Raw genomic sequence first — 12,877 nt, 5'->3', positions numbered from 1 at the left:
CCTCGGCTGCACCGCGCTCTCTCGGGGCGGCACAGGCACCCGGAGCCGGTAAGCAGGCGCGCCGGGACCCCGCTGCCGCCGCCAGGACCCGGTCCTGGGGTCCCCGCCGCGCCCCGCCCTGCCCCACCCGGAGCCCCGCGTCCCCAGGTGCCGTGTGCTGAGGGGACAGCGCGGGCGTAGGTCCCGAGCTATCGGGGTGCGGGGTGCTGGAGTCCTGGGCTTGAGGGGGCGGCTTCGGCCCCGCGTGGGGTGCGGTGGACGAGGTGGCGAGGCGCTCGCTGCGTGGAGTTGGGGAGGGAGGAGACGCCAGACGCAGAACCATCTTTTCAGCGCACGGAGCCTCACCGACTCCGGGTTTTGTAGGCTGCGCCGGGCGTTTCTGTCATCGGAACCGTTAGTAGCGGGAAGAAAGAGCTGGCCCGGTCGGAGGGGCGCAGGAGCCGCCGATGGGGGCGGGGCGGGTGGGGCGGGAGTCGGGGCGAAAGCTGGAGGGCTGTGGTCTGGGCGCGGGCTGCGGGTGCACTCGGGGCGCGGACGGCTTTCCCAGCCCGTGGCACCCGCAGTCGGGCTCGGAGTGGCCTCGGGGCTCGAGGTCCGCGCCACAGGCTGCCCGGAGAAGCGCGCCGCGGGCCGATGGGGGCCCAGTGTGGACGGGGCCGCGCCGGCCCCTGCGGGGGTCTCGGAGCACCGGCTTTGGCGAGCCCTCCCCGCACCCCTCACGCGCCCGGCTCCGAGCCGATGCTCAGACCCGGGCTCGGCCCCGCTCCGAGCCGCCCCCACCAAGGCGTCGGGTCCCGCTGCCTTCAGCAGTTGAATAAAAATCGCAGAAGCCGCGGATCGGGTGGCGCACACAATGCGTGGCCGCGAACCGCATTCTTTTCATGAATATTCATCGAGCGCTTGGCGGGGCTCTGGGCCGCTCCCCCAGAGACTGCTGCGCCTCGCGGGCAGCTCGGTGCACAGCCTCTGCCGCCAGATTTTCGCCCTGCGGAGCTGAGCGCCGCGCACGGGTGCACATTTCGTTCCCGAACGGGGTCAGTGGCACACCTCTGTCCTCGCCAGGCCGCCGCACTCGCGTGGCAAGTTAAAAGCGGACATCCGCAACGAGGTGGATATTTACTATCGGGGTGTGGATCGACCCCCAACCGCCCCCAGGGATTACGGCCGGGCTAAGGACCTCCAGTACTGCGGGCGAAATGATGAATCGGGACTGTAATTACCTATTCCTTTGTCTTGGCCTCGCGCATGCGCCGCAGAGCAGGGTGTGGAGGGCCCGGCCGCCGATCTGATCTACCATCATCCGCCCACCTTCTCCCCTCCGAAGCCAGGAACAAAGGCGTCTGCCCTAAATATTGCGGGAAGCCCTGGGACACAAATGACAGTCACTGCCCCCCACCCCCCAGTGTGCGTGTTTTTTCTTTCCTAGGGCGTTACTCATCTTTTGCTTTCTTACTGATTTCGTTTGACCAGAAATAAGACGAGCCTTTATGGACAGGGCAAATTGTAGAGGACATATTTTTTTAAAAAATATACCCTGCTCTTTTTCTTCCTAGAACTGTCCATTGTTTTTTCTCCTAACACATCGCACCTCGAGGTTGATGGATTTTTTTTTTAATAATTGGCGTCAAATAACCATTTATTTGACAGATCGTCGTGCTGACCACTTGACCAAGGGACATGGGTGGAAATCCAGCTGTGGGTGTGGGCCCTAGAGACCCACTGGGGAGAGATTAAGACATCCTGGGGTGTGGAGGACAAGATGGCTCGCAAGACCAGAGCGAGAAAATGGTTACCTCTCAGGGTCTAACCCTTTCTAGTTTCCCCTGCTCCTGCCTTATTGTTCCGTCGACAATTCCAAAAGGCTAAGGAAAGCCCGAGGAGAAGGGGAGGCAGAAGGTGGGAGGGTGCTGGGGCTAAGTTCTCTGTGTTCCAGATTGCCCCCTCCCCAATCTGGCAGAAGCCTTGGTGCACATTTGATGGCCGATTGTCTTTCAAATGATGTATTTTCCCGGGTGGTGGTTCATTCTATTTCTTTTTTTGAGCTAGTTTGTTTTTACCAACCCAAAGGGGGACTCGTTGTAGACAATAAATAGGAGCAAAATATTATTTTTCTGCAGTTTTAGGCTGTATTTAGAAAGATTTTGTGGTAAAGCGTTCTTCAGTCCATCTTGGTAGAATAACACGTGACAGCAAAGAGAAACTCTCTTTTGTCTCTCTTGATAAGAACTTGATACTGACCATGTTCATGTGGCAGACCCTGTAATTGCCCCAAGGGTGACAGTCTGGCTGTCTTCTAGTAGTGAGGATTACAGCTTTTCTGCTCCTTGGTATTGACTGGCTTAATGGAGTTTAGAGAGCTATAGGTACTTGTCCCCTTCCTTTCAGGTAGCGTCTTTTTTGAGCGGGAGTGTATTGGAATAGAGGCTAAATATATTCAGCAGCTAATACCAGTATGCCCTGAATCCAGTGAACTTCAGGTATTTCAACAAGATAATTGCAAAATCACATTTAAAAATTATCCATTGCTTTATCCTTTAGCTAGGTTCTTTTGGGGACAAAGCTTTAGCAGGTGGGGAAGGAGGAGCTAGCTCGGTGTAGTCGAGTTTAGTATAATGTGACTGTATGGATGGCAGCATTTCTGTTCTGTGCCCTGTCCCTGGACTGTCCTTGGAGGCTGCGGAGGGACGGGAGGGGGTGCTTTCTCCCACCAGGCCTCAGCAGCACCCCGATAGAGAGGCCCTGTGTGTGGAGACTCCCTGGCCTTGAGGGCTGCCCCAGCTCTGCGGAATAACCAGAGTGAACACGTTGTGCCTTTAACATGTGACAAGTTGCTATCTTTAGGTTCTTTAGTTTTTTAAATTTCACATTAACAATTCAAGTCATTCTGATTCTGTGATTAAAATAGGTCGAATATGATACCAGAAAATTTGGTCACTATAAAATGGGTGTCTGTTATTCATGGTAGCTTCATTAAAAAATTGCAGAACCATTCAGAAGTGCCATGTACACACACGTATTTCTGTATAGATAAATGCATAAAATCTTAATATACTAAACTGGTATATAATGTTATTTTGTAGTAGTTCCATATTCGCTTTTGGAAAATAATCAGTTTCTGTCTTTCTGACTATGTTTGAAAGGCAAGAGCTAGAAAGGTTGCAGATCTCCACTGGTAATTTCTCCTGGTGGATTCCTAAAATAATTGGGTCAATCTGAGTAGCATAAGCTGTGACGCTTGTTCCCAAGCTTTTAATATTACCGGACTTTACAAGCTCCAGTGAACAGTGCTGCTAAACAAAGGACTGACACGTTTTCCTCTCTTATTTTTGTGATCCTTTTTCTCAAAAAAATATGCCCAAAAAACCCTGTGGACTGATGCAAAGCATGAACCTCTGGGGTCTGATTCTTTTGGGGAGGACGGCCAGGTTGGCCCAGCACAGTCTCATCCGTGCTAGGCATGCCCCGTGTGGGGAGTGAGCCTAGCGCCGGGCACACGGGGCAAGTGCTCTACCACTGAGCTACATCCCCACCTTCTCAAGTAGTTCTGTGTTTTTGTTTTTTTTTCTTTAAGTATTTTCGTCTAGTCAGTTCAAACCTGTTTATCCGCCTAATGATTGGATAACTTAGCAAGATAAACTGCAAGAATCTTTGTCAGTCATTAAGTTTTCTCAGGTCAGTCATTTCCAATTTAGTTTGCCTTTTAAGATGTTAGAAAGTACAGTTGAACATGGCTTTTATTATTTTTTGAAATAATTGTATGAATTTACAAACAATTTTTAAAAAGATATTTTGTGTTTGGAGATGTTTTCAGGGATAGTTTTCCAGAGAATAGTGGAAAGAAGCTGGGCTTGGGGACTCTCTAGGTATTGGTGAACCTACTGCAAACAAACTACATTAGACCTTGCTGAATTTAACTTTCCTCAGTTGTAAAGCTGGGACAGTCATTCTTATTCTGAGTTGTTATAAAGATCACACTTACCTCTAAAGGAAGTGTAATAGCTGTGTCTTAAAGGCTCAACCCATTCAGGAATTGTCATCACTAACTTCTGTGTACTGAGCTGTATTTTTGTTCCAGGCTAATAAATGAAGACCTCAGGACTTCCTTGGTATCTGATTGGCAATAGGAGGTCTCAACCCAGATGCCCGGATGTGGTGATTCCTCACTTCCGCCTGGAAGGCGGTGGGAGTGTCCTAAGAGTGGGTCACGTGGTGTCAAGAATGCCTCCTTCTTGGATTTCCCTCAGGGTTTCTTAGGTAGTACAAGAGGTAGCATCTAAGTTCTTTTGAGAAAATAGAGCAGCAGTCTTCACACCACAGCATTCCCCAGCCTGCCAGGAAGGGCTTTGGTCCTGTCCATTCCCTGCACAGCTAATAAGGCAGACTTCTGGGGAACTGCCATGGGAGGAAGATGGTGGGGACCTTCTCCTGAGGAAAGGCTGTCGTATGAAACTCACCGGCTTTTCGTTCAGTCTTCATTCTGAGTAGACGCAGTTAGTAGGGCATGCTCTTTTTCCCTGTGGAAGTTGCAGAGGGAATTAAATGGGAACGAGAGAATCAAATAGTATACTTCCTTTTTTCTGTGCCCTAAGGATTTAGATGCAAATCCATGGAAATTGGAGAGCAGAGACTTTGTGAGGAGCAAGGCCATTGGTGCGGCAAGGTGCACTGAGCAGGCTCGGGAGCACGCGGCTGGAAGCTTTAGAGATTTAGAAATAAAAACCATCTGTAGGTACAACAGGCTCAGGGCATGAAAAATACTTTAAGCCAATATGGGGAAATGGTGCTCATGGGGAAGGAAAATTGCACACAATACTGACTCCTTAGTGTGTTAACAGCTTATCTTTTCCGTATTTCAAAATTGGCATTGGATAAGGGAGGCTGGGCTTCCCTGGCCTGCTCTTTATACTCAGCTTGGTAATCTGCATTTCAGCCATTGTCTGCATGTGTGCAGGTGTAGTATTAGAGGTCATGCAATCGTTATGGTAAGGTAAGGCTGGGGATGGACTTTGGATCCGCAGACTGACAGGCTGGTAGCCTGTTGAAGTGATTTCCTAGCTGTGTGTGTGACCCTTCACCTTTTCTGTGCTTCAATCCTCATCTTTAAAATGGAGGTTAAAACAAGGATTAAGAGAAATTGTCATGCATGTAGGAAAATGCCTCCCCATGCTGTGCATCTTTTTAATTCACATACATCATCATGTGGTGAGAATACCCATTTTCCTTACTTCACCTGTATGTCTGCAGCTGTTCACCTGCTTGGTTGAAAGCGAGTGTTATTATAAGACAGGGTGATACTAGTCCTTAGGCAACAGCAGTTGGCTGACTTTGAAGACTAGCTCACAGTCACCCTCAGGCCTACTTATGACGGCGTGAGCATGATAGTGGGACTTTTGTATTAGTTTTAAAAGTCCATATCCAGTGGAAGGTTGATGTCATCCCAGCCTCCATATCGACTTGATATTTGTCAACACTGGAACACCTGAAAAGTGAAAGTTGTTGAAACTTCAGAGGCCTTCAGAGAAAGGCCTGTTTTGACATTTGGAGGCTAGAACTCGGCCAGATTAGCAGGATGACTTTGGTTCCTAAATAGCTTGGGTTTGTTGTGTCCTCCTGAAGCAGGACTCATTGATTAGCAAGTAAGGAAGTCTCTTAGTCGTCTGTAGTACGATCGGGAGACCGCCCTCCTTGCTCACTCTTCTGTGTTCCGTGGTGTCTCCTGACAGTCCAGCTTGGCTGTGGCCACACACACGCACACGGTCACGTGTTGCACCAAATAAGTTGTAAGATGCATTTTACCTGCGAAAGAATAGAAAGTAACGTCACAGGCTTGAGTTCTAGAGCTAACGTAGACTGGTTACTTGGTCACATCTGAAGACTTGAAGCCCCGATCCACTCGCTCGTACTGCCCTGTGCGTCCCCTAAACGTGACCACTTCATCATGTGTAATCGGGACTCTGGGGTAAAGTAAGCAATGTTTTAAGGCACTAACACTTTCACTCATTTAGAGACAGTGGCACTAGGATATTTTTTAATTTAATTTAATTTTTATCTGGTAGAGGGTCTCACCACGCAGTTAAGGCTCGTAGTGATCCTCCTGTTTTCAGCCTCCCAGCACGGGGATTACACACCCAGTCTTGGTGGCTGGGGGCGGGGCCAGCGGGGGCATGTGGTGCCAGGGATCGTACTCGGGTTCCTGCACTTGCCTAGGCAGGTGCTTAGTCCGCTGAGCTCTCTCGCTGGCCCCGGGGCTAGGATCTTTAATGAGAAAGGATTTATCATGGAAAGGATCTGCTGTACAATGTAAAATATTCAAGTGGTATGTGTGCTCGTGTGCTCGGTGCAGAGGGATTAAGTGTTTTTTTGTTTTGATGGTGCTGATGTTGGTTATCGACTGCAACGAATGTGGCCGTGGCTGGGCCTTTGTCTCTCCCCTCCTCAGGCTTTGGAGAGAAAAGCCCGAACTCCTTGTGTGTGTCTCTTTTGGAATGTGACTCCATTCATTACCAGTACACCTGTTTCAGCCATGTAACTCAGTTGCCTGCTTCGCCATGTCTTCATTTGTTGCAGCGCATTTTCCTTCTGCACCTGTGCAGGATTCACTTGGAGAAAGTTGCTGGCTGCTTTTAACCGCAATACATTTTAACTGGTATACTTCCGTATCTTTAGAACCAAAGGTTTAGACATCAGGAACTAAAGCTCTAGCTTAGAAGCAGGAAAGGACCTTTGGGAAGCCTGTGGCTTGTGCGAGGTCCCATGTGCTGGTCAGTGGCCGAGGGCAAGCACAAGTCCTTTCCCAGTAAAAGCTCATCCTGCGTCTTTCGCTACCACAGGACGGTAGGCAGAGATGCGGAACAGCTACCTGAGTCACACGGGAATTGACTGCCAGGGACTGAAAAAAATAGAGCTCTCCCAGTCTTTTATCCTGTTACCACTTTTTTTTTTTAAATTCAGTTTTGCTGTTACGCCTCTCTCACTGTCGTCCTTCTAGGGAGCCCATTTCATTATGTGTGTATTTACTTCTTGTGCTGTGGTTGCATCCGGTGAGCTACATCAGCAGGCTTTTTAATTTTCTTTTTAATTTTTTATTAGTATAAATTTGTGATGCGTACTGTTGCTTTTTATTTTGAGGCAGGGTTAACCTAAGGTGCCCAGAGGAGGCTGGAATTTGCTCTCTTCCTGCCTTAGCCTTCCAGGGTGCTAGGAATACAGGCCTGTGCCGCTGCACCTAGCTTCTCTGTCCCCTCAGGCACCTTGCCAGTTGCTGCCTGCTGCTGCTTGACCCGCAGGTCCTCTACCTCCCTCTACCTCCCTCAGTTTACCCATCCCTGGTTCTTACCTTACATGCAGGTGAGTTTTCTTTCTTACCCCTAAGAATAGTCATGTGCATTGAAAGAATTTCAGAAAACTAAACTTCAGTATTCAACAGTGGAGGCTGTGGATGGAAGGCATACAACTGCAAGGGAAACTGGCTGGTTCTAGACCAGTTTGGGGCTTAGAACAAATGGACAGGCTGGCCCCTGCCCTGGAAACTCAGGACCCTCCTGCAGGTCCAGTGTGCTTGGGGACAGGTGACATGTTGATGCCTTGTACTACCGGCAGTTGGCTCTTTGGTTGGGAGCTTTCCCCTCCCCGCTCTAGAATTGCCACACTATTTGGTCTGGTTCAGAGACTTAAAAGAGGCATAAGCTGTTAAAGTAGTATTTAGAATATGGAACTTAAGTACTCAAGTTGCTACAAGTTTATGGAGCTAGTATCAGAGCGATGGAAACGTGTTGGCAGGATAAAGCCTGCTGTGCACGCTGGCGCTTAGGTATAGACTGTCGTGCATCTAGTTTATTTATTTATTTATTTATTTATTTTTATGCATTTAGTTTTGAATGAGGTAATTTTAATGTTACATCTAAAATGGCCTATTTAGTTTCAATAAGTGGAGCCTTGAGAAATTTATACTTTTCCAGAGAAACCTGCAATAGATAAGTGACTTATCATACTGCTTTGCCTCTTCACCCTGAAGACATGGCTGTTTCCTAAGACAATTACAAAATAAGACTTTTTTTCTTCCATCCATGAAAAGATGCAGGTATAAGAGAAGCATCTGTGGTGCAGCTTTGTTAATGGCAAGCCTCCTGGGTTGCTCGACCAAATGGTTTTCAGGAGATTTATATCATTTTTCTGTGGACAGTCCATTCCAACAGCGTTAAGGCACAGACAGGAGCCAGGCTGAACAGTAAGGATGTGTCCAGGGAAACAGCGTGTCTCTAGAAGGAAATCAGCAGTAACCTTTGCCCGGGGATCAGACGTTCCTCTTTCGGTCTTTATTTTCTGACATTAGAGGCTGGAACCCAGAATTGCTGAGCTGCCCAGGCCGGCCTCAAATTTGTGAATCTTGTGCCTCAGCCTCCAGAGTGCCAGGGTCATAGGCATCCACTGTCGTGCCCAGGTTTTCCATTTGTTAAGGATACAGAAAAGAAAGTTCTGGAGTCGTTTTGCTATCCTCCTCCTCTGGGCTTTCTTCGGACACTGTTGGGTCTTGGGGAAGAATTTGCCATTTTTAACCTTTACCATGTTCTTTGTTGTTTCAGTGGGGAAAAAGCATGAATGTTTGCCTGAGGCTGCTTAGTGATGCTTAGAGTAAAAGAGGATAAAGAGAAGTCAGTGAGTGACAGGTGGCAGGTCTGAGGTGGGACCCCTCCTGTACGCTGCAGTTCATGGAGAAAGTGCGATCAAGCAAGGTGGTCTCTTGAGTATGATCAAATCAGGTGTCCTGGAATCTCCTCTGAATGAGTCACCTTTCTCTGGAGAAAGGAAGGAATGTCAACCAACAGCTGGTATTGACAGTGTCTCTCCCGGCTTTTCATAGCACCAAGCCTCAGGTGAATAGGGTGAACTCCACCCTAGGGACAGGCGGGTGTTGTGGCAGTGGGCTTTCCGCAGTAGCCCTGGTGATCTTTTGTTAGAGATCTCAAGTTCTGATTTCCCAGGGCTCACCCAGGTGGACCTCAGAAACCTAGTTTGAGAGTTTTCAGTGTTGGGTTTTCATGCACATAGTTACAAGTGTTTATACCAGACTTCACCAGGAAGTTGTTAAGAGGAGGTTGACTATGGTTTCCCGGGTATGTGTTTCTCTTTTTGACTCACACGTATCTCCTGTTTTCCTTCTCCCAGTTCACTACTGAAAAGCCCCACGAAAGGTTGGCTTGTTCTTTCGCTGGTAGAAGGGGTTACACCATGTATGTCTTGCCCCTCTGCTTCTCTGTTCTAACTGGTTTTGTTTCTGCCATCGGATAGCTTAGCTTTGATTTTATCTGCACTGAAGCCCTGCGTGGGTGGGGATGGGGGCCACAGTGGGAGAAGTGCACCGTGAGACCTAACCGTGCCTTGGAAGGCTAGCACGTGATTCTACGGAGGTAAGGGCATTGGCTTTAAAAGAGATGGACTCAAATGGGAAAGGCGCTCTGTGAATTTCCCACAGATGTATGGACGACTGTAACTCTGAAAGCAGAGAGGATATCAAAAACATAATTTCACAAAGAAATGAATGTAAAACTCAGTGGCTCCCACATCTCCCTAAGTCACTCCAAAACATGCTAGTTATCTTCTGCTTTCAAAAAGTAGCTTCTTGTGTATTAAGTTTTAATGCTGCCGGGAGCAGCACGTTCTTTGACCATCAACTGTCTGCACCCACAAATGCTCCCCTGCTCCAGGGAGAAGGAAGTGTGGTTGGGTACAGGGGTCCCCTGGCAGACTGGGGCATGTGGATTCCCGCCAGCCCTTTAATTGGTGTGGTCTAGGCCGGGCACTGTGACTTGCTGACCTCACTTCTGTGCTGATGCCCCTTGGTGTGACACACTTGCACCACAGGAAGATCTTGTATCATTTCTGTAGCGAGCGTGCCAGGCATTTCAGCTAAAGGGCAGAGAAGTCGACAGAGCTGCCCCACGAGAAGGAAGTTAGCCGCTGTTCCTAAGGCTGGTGAAATAAGCCAGAGCAATTTGGAGCTGAGCGAGCTTCCTGTTGGAAAAGGAGTGCGGGGTTTCTTATTTTTTAAAGACAAAGCAAAACCCTTAGGCCCTTAAGGCAGTTAATATTAGCACACACGTGTGGCAAGCCAGCAAGCCCTGACACGTTAGCAGCTGTTTGCGCAATGTGTCTGTTAGAGGTACTATCCAACACAGAGGACAAGTGTTTTAGGATACGAGTGTGCGCAGTGGCGAGGGCGAGGCTTCCTTGCCTTACTGCCACACTTCTCCATTAAATCTGACTTGGAAACGCACTGGAGAAGCACCTCCCTGGCTGCCCAGCTTGAGGCTTGAGACAGGATGTGGCACTTGTGCTGCTAAGTATCAGTGTGGGCAACACCCCCTAGAAAGGAGGAAACGCCTGTGCTGGAGGGGAGTTTGAGCAAGGTAATTCTGCAGCCGGGCCCCTGAATGGGCAGAGGGGAAACCCGTTGCTTTCCCCTCCTGGGTCAGCTGGACTCCCCGCCCGTGGGCAGGGCTGCAGCTGTGCACAGCGTAGGAAGCACAAGGCCAGCGCCCGGTCAGTGCTCTGGCTGGCGGCATGGCTGGCTTTCCCCAGGCCTTGCTCATTGGCTGGTGGTGGCCGCTTTCTCAGGGGACCCTCAGTGGTCTTCAGCATGTGCGTCCTCAACCTGCTGCATGTCCCAGGCCTCTTGTGAGGATCCTGGGCAAGTTGGCATAGGGCCCCCTTCCCATCTAACCAAATCACCTGTCTTATTCTTCTCTCGTTGCTGGGACAAATACCCGACACTCAAAATGAAGGAAGGAAAGGTTTATTTAGCTCACAGTTACTGGAGGGTTCAGTCCACACTCAGTTGGCTCCAAGCAGAGCGGCACACAACCTTTTATGGCGGTGGCAAAGAGCAAGAGCTTAAGGGAGAGGTAGCAGCAGCTCAGGCAGCTGGCTTCTCTTCCCACCTTACACTATAATGCAGATTACCTGCCCCAGGGCGGGTGCAGCAACCACACCCACAGTAATCAGTCACAAACTGCAGAAGCTGCCCCAAGACTGTCTGAGGCTTTGGGGGGGACACCTAGACACAAACCATAACAACCTCATTTGAGGCTTTCTCTCCAAGTAGTCCTAGTCTGGGGTACTGAGGATTAGGGCTTGACATGAACATTAGAGGGACATACATGAGCCTCTGTGAATCCTGCTTCACATTAGGAAGAGGGGTTGCAGGGAGGGATAGCAGAAGCTGTGTACCTCAGGAAAAGGGAGTGGGAGAGGGGTGGAAGGAGAAACTTCAGCCCCAGATTAAACCTTGTGACCCCAGGCAAGGAAGTCATAAGGTTCGCATCTGACCCAGGGCTTCAAAGAAGTTAATTTCCTAAGAGTGGGATTCAGTCTTGATACTGGGGACTGAACTCAAGACCTTGTGCTTCCAGGCAGGCGTTCATGCCACTGAGCTATCTCTCCAGCCCCAGAGTCAGGTTTCTGTCCCAAGGACAGCGCAGAGTGTGGTCACGTCTTACACCCTGTGCTGGACTCAGGAGCAAGAGGGGTACATGGAAGACACCTGAGAATCCTGAGTTCTAGGCAGCCTCTCCTTACCCCTGGGCATGGACCCAGGGCGGGACTTGTTTTTCCTTCTGACATTGTGTTTATTTTCTTCTACTTGAAGAAATAGCATGAGTGAAGAAAAAAGAGAGAATCGTTTAGTGCATGTAAAGGAAAGATGAAGCCACCTCAGTTTTGTAAATTATAGTGGAATTGGCCTCATTGTTCCTTCTTGTATAGAAGAAGTTCCTTTTAAGACCTGGAACAGCAGCAGCAATGATGGGAGTCCTTCCTCTTAGAGAGCTGGCTGGCTGCACTGGCCAGTGTAAAGCCCTACTCTAGAGTCAGCGCTTACTGGTATGCACTGCCCACACCGAATGGCACTGGGGCAGGTTCTGCTGGACCAAGACCTGGAGTCAGACATTGGAAGACAGCACCTTTACCAGGCAGGTGTGGGAAGAGTGGGGAGCATTTGGATGGGAGGTTCGTAGTACAGTGGGGGTGTCAGTGTAGGAACCTTGGGAGGTCTATGATGATTACAGAAGTCAAGGTTAGTGAATTTTAGGGCTTTTCCAGGCCACGGAACAAGTAGTGATACTTAACAGGGTTCTTTTGAGGGAGATTCCTGACAGATGCAGAAGTGGGCGTGTCCACTCGTAACACTTGCAAGGGGCTGTTTTTAAAAAGCACCTATAGTTTGGGGGGCTGCCTTCTTATGTAATTCAGTTACTGCTTTCCTGTTTCAAAATTCAGGTCTGGACCTGTCTTGTTAACTATGGTGATACACATGTGACCACACTCATGCACAATGGAATGGAGTATAACTTTAATTTCGCTATGTCAGCTAATGTAATCACTGGTCGAAATCACTGGTAATCGAGAGTGGAGGATTTTTTAAAAAAATACCCTTCATAAGAATTTCTATTGGTAAATTACCTTCTGCCTAGAACAGATGGTGTGAGTTGTTTTAGGTGTTTTACAATTTGTACTCTTGAGTCCGCCTTGTCTGTTCTTTTTTTTTTTTTTTTCTTGGTGGAGCCAGGGATTGAACTCAGGCCCTTGTGCTTGCCAGCCAAGCACTTACTCAACTGAACTATCTCCCCAGCCCCCCGCGTCATCTGTTCTCAAGCCCTTTATCAGTGGTCACCTGTGAATGCCACTTTTCTGCTCCTGTCTTCCTTTTGGGATGGAAAGATGGTACTGGGTCTTGTCCTCCAAGCTCCACCTGGGACCCAACCAAGGCTTTGTCGTCACTCATGCCTTCGCATTTCCCTTTACCCCACCCTGCTCGGGGTTGTCACCTGCACCTGGCACACACCACCTTCTTAGCAGTCTCCTTTTATGTCCCAGTGTGGCT

The 12,877-nt window shown here is 49.1% G+C and overlaps 1 protein-coding gene across 4 annotated transcripts in view; it reads left to right on the top strand.

The window, feature by feature from the left end:
• Basp1 (brain abundant membrane attached signal protein 1) overlaps positions 1 to 12,877 on the top strand; it is an 82,258-nt gene that overhangs the window by 28,553 nt on the left and 40,828 nt on the right. The window contains exon 1 of one of the 4 annotated variants that reach the window (XM_023704939.1): positions 7 to 48. The exons of 2 other annotated variants lie outside the window; for them this stretch is intronic. The gene's annotated coding sequence lies outside the window, so the exon portion shown is untranslated. Of the gene's footprint in view, positions 1 to 6; positions 49 to 319; positions 394 to 12,877 lie in introns of those variants that run through there. One more of the 4 variants, XM_023704940.1, reaches the window with a different exon arrangement.

Source organism: Octodon degus, unplaced genomic scaffold, assembly GCF_000260255.1.
Source record: "Octodon degus isolate 3935 unplaced genomic scaffold, OctDeg1.0 scaffold00207, whole genome shotgun sequence".
NCBI classification, from domain to species: Eukaryota; Metazoa; Chordata; class Mammalia; order Rodentia; family Octodontidae; genus Octodon; species Octodon degus.
This window is presented reverse-complemented; position numbering and strand designations above follow the sequence as displayed.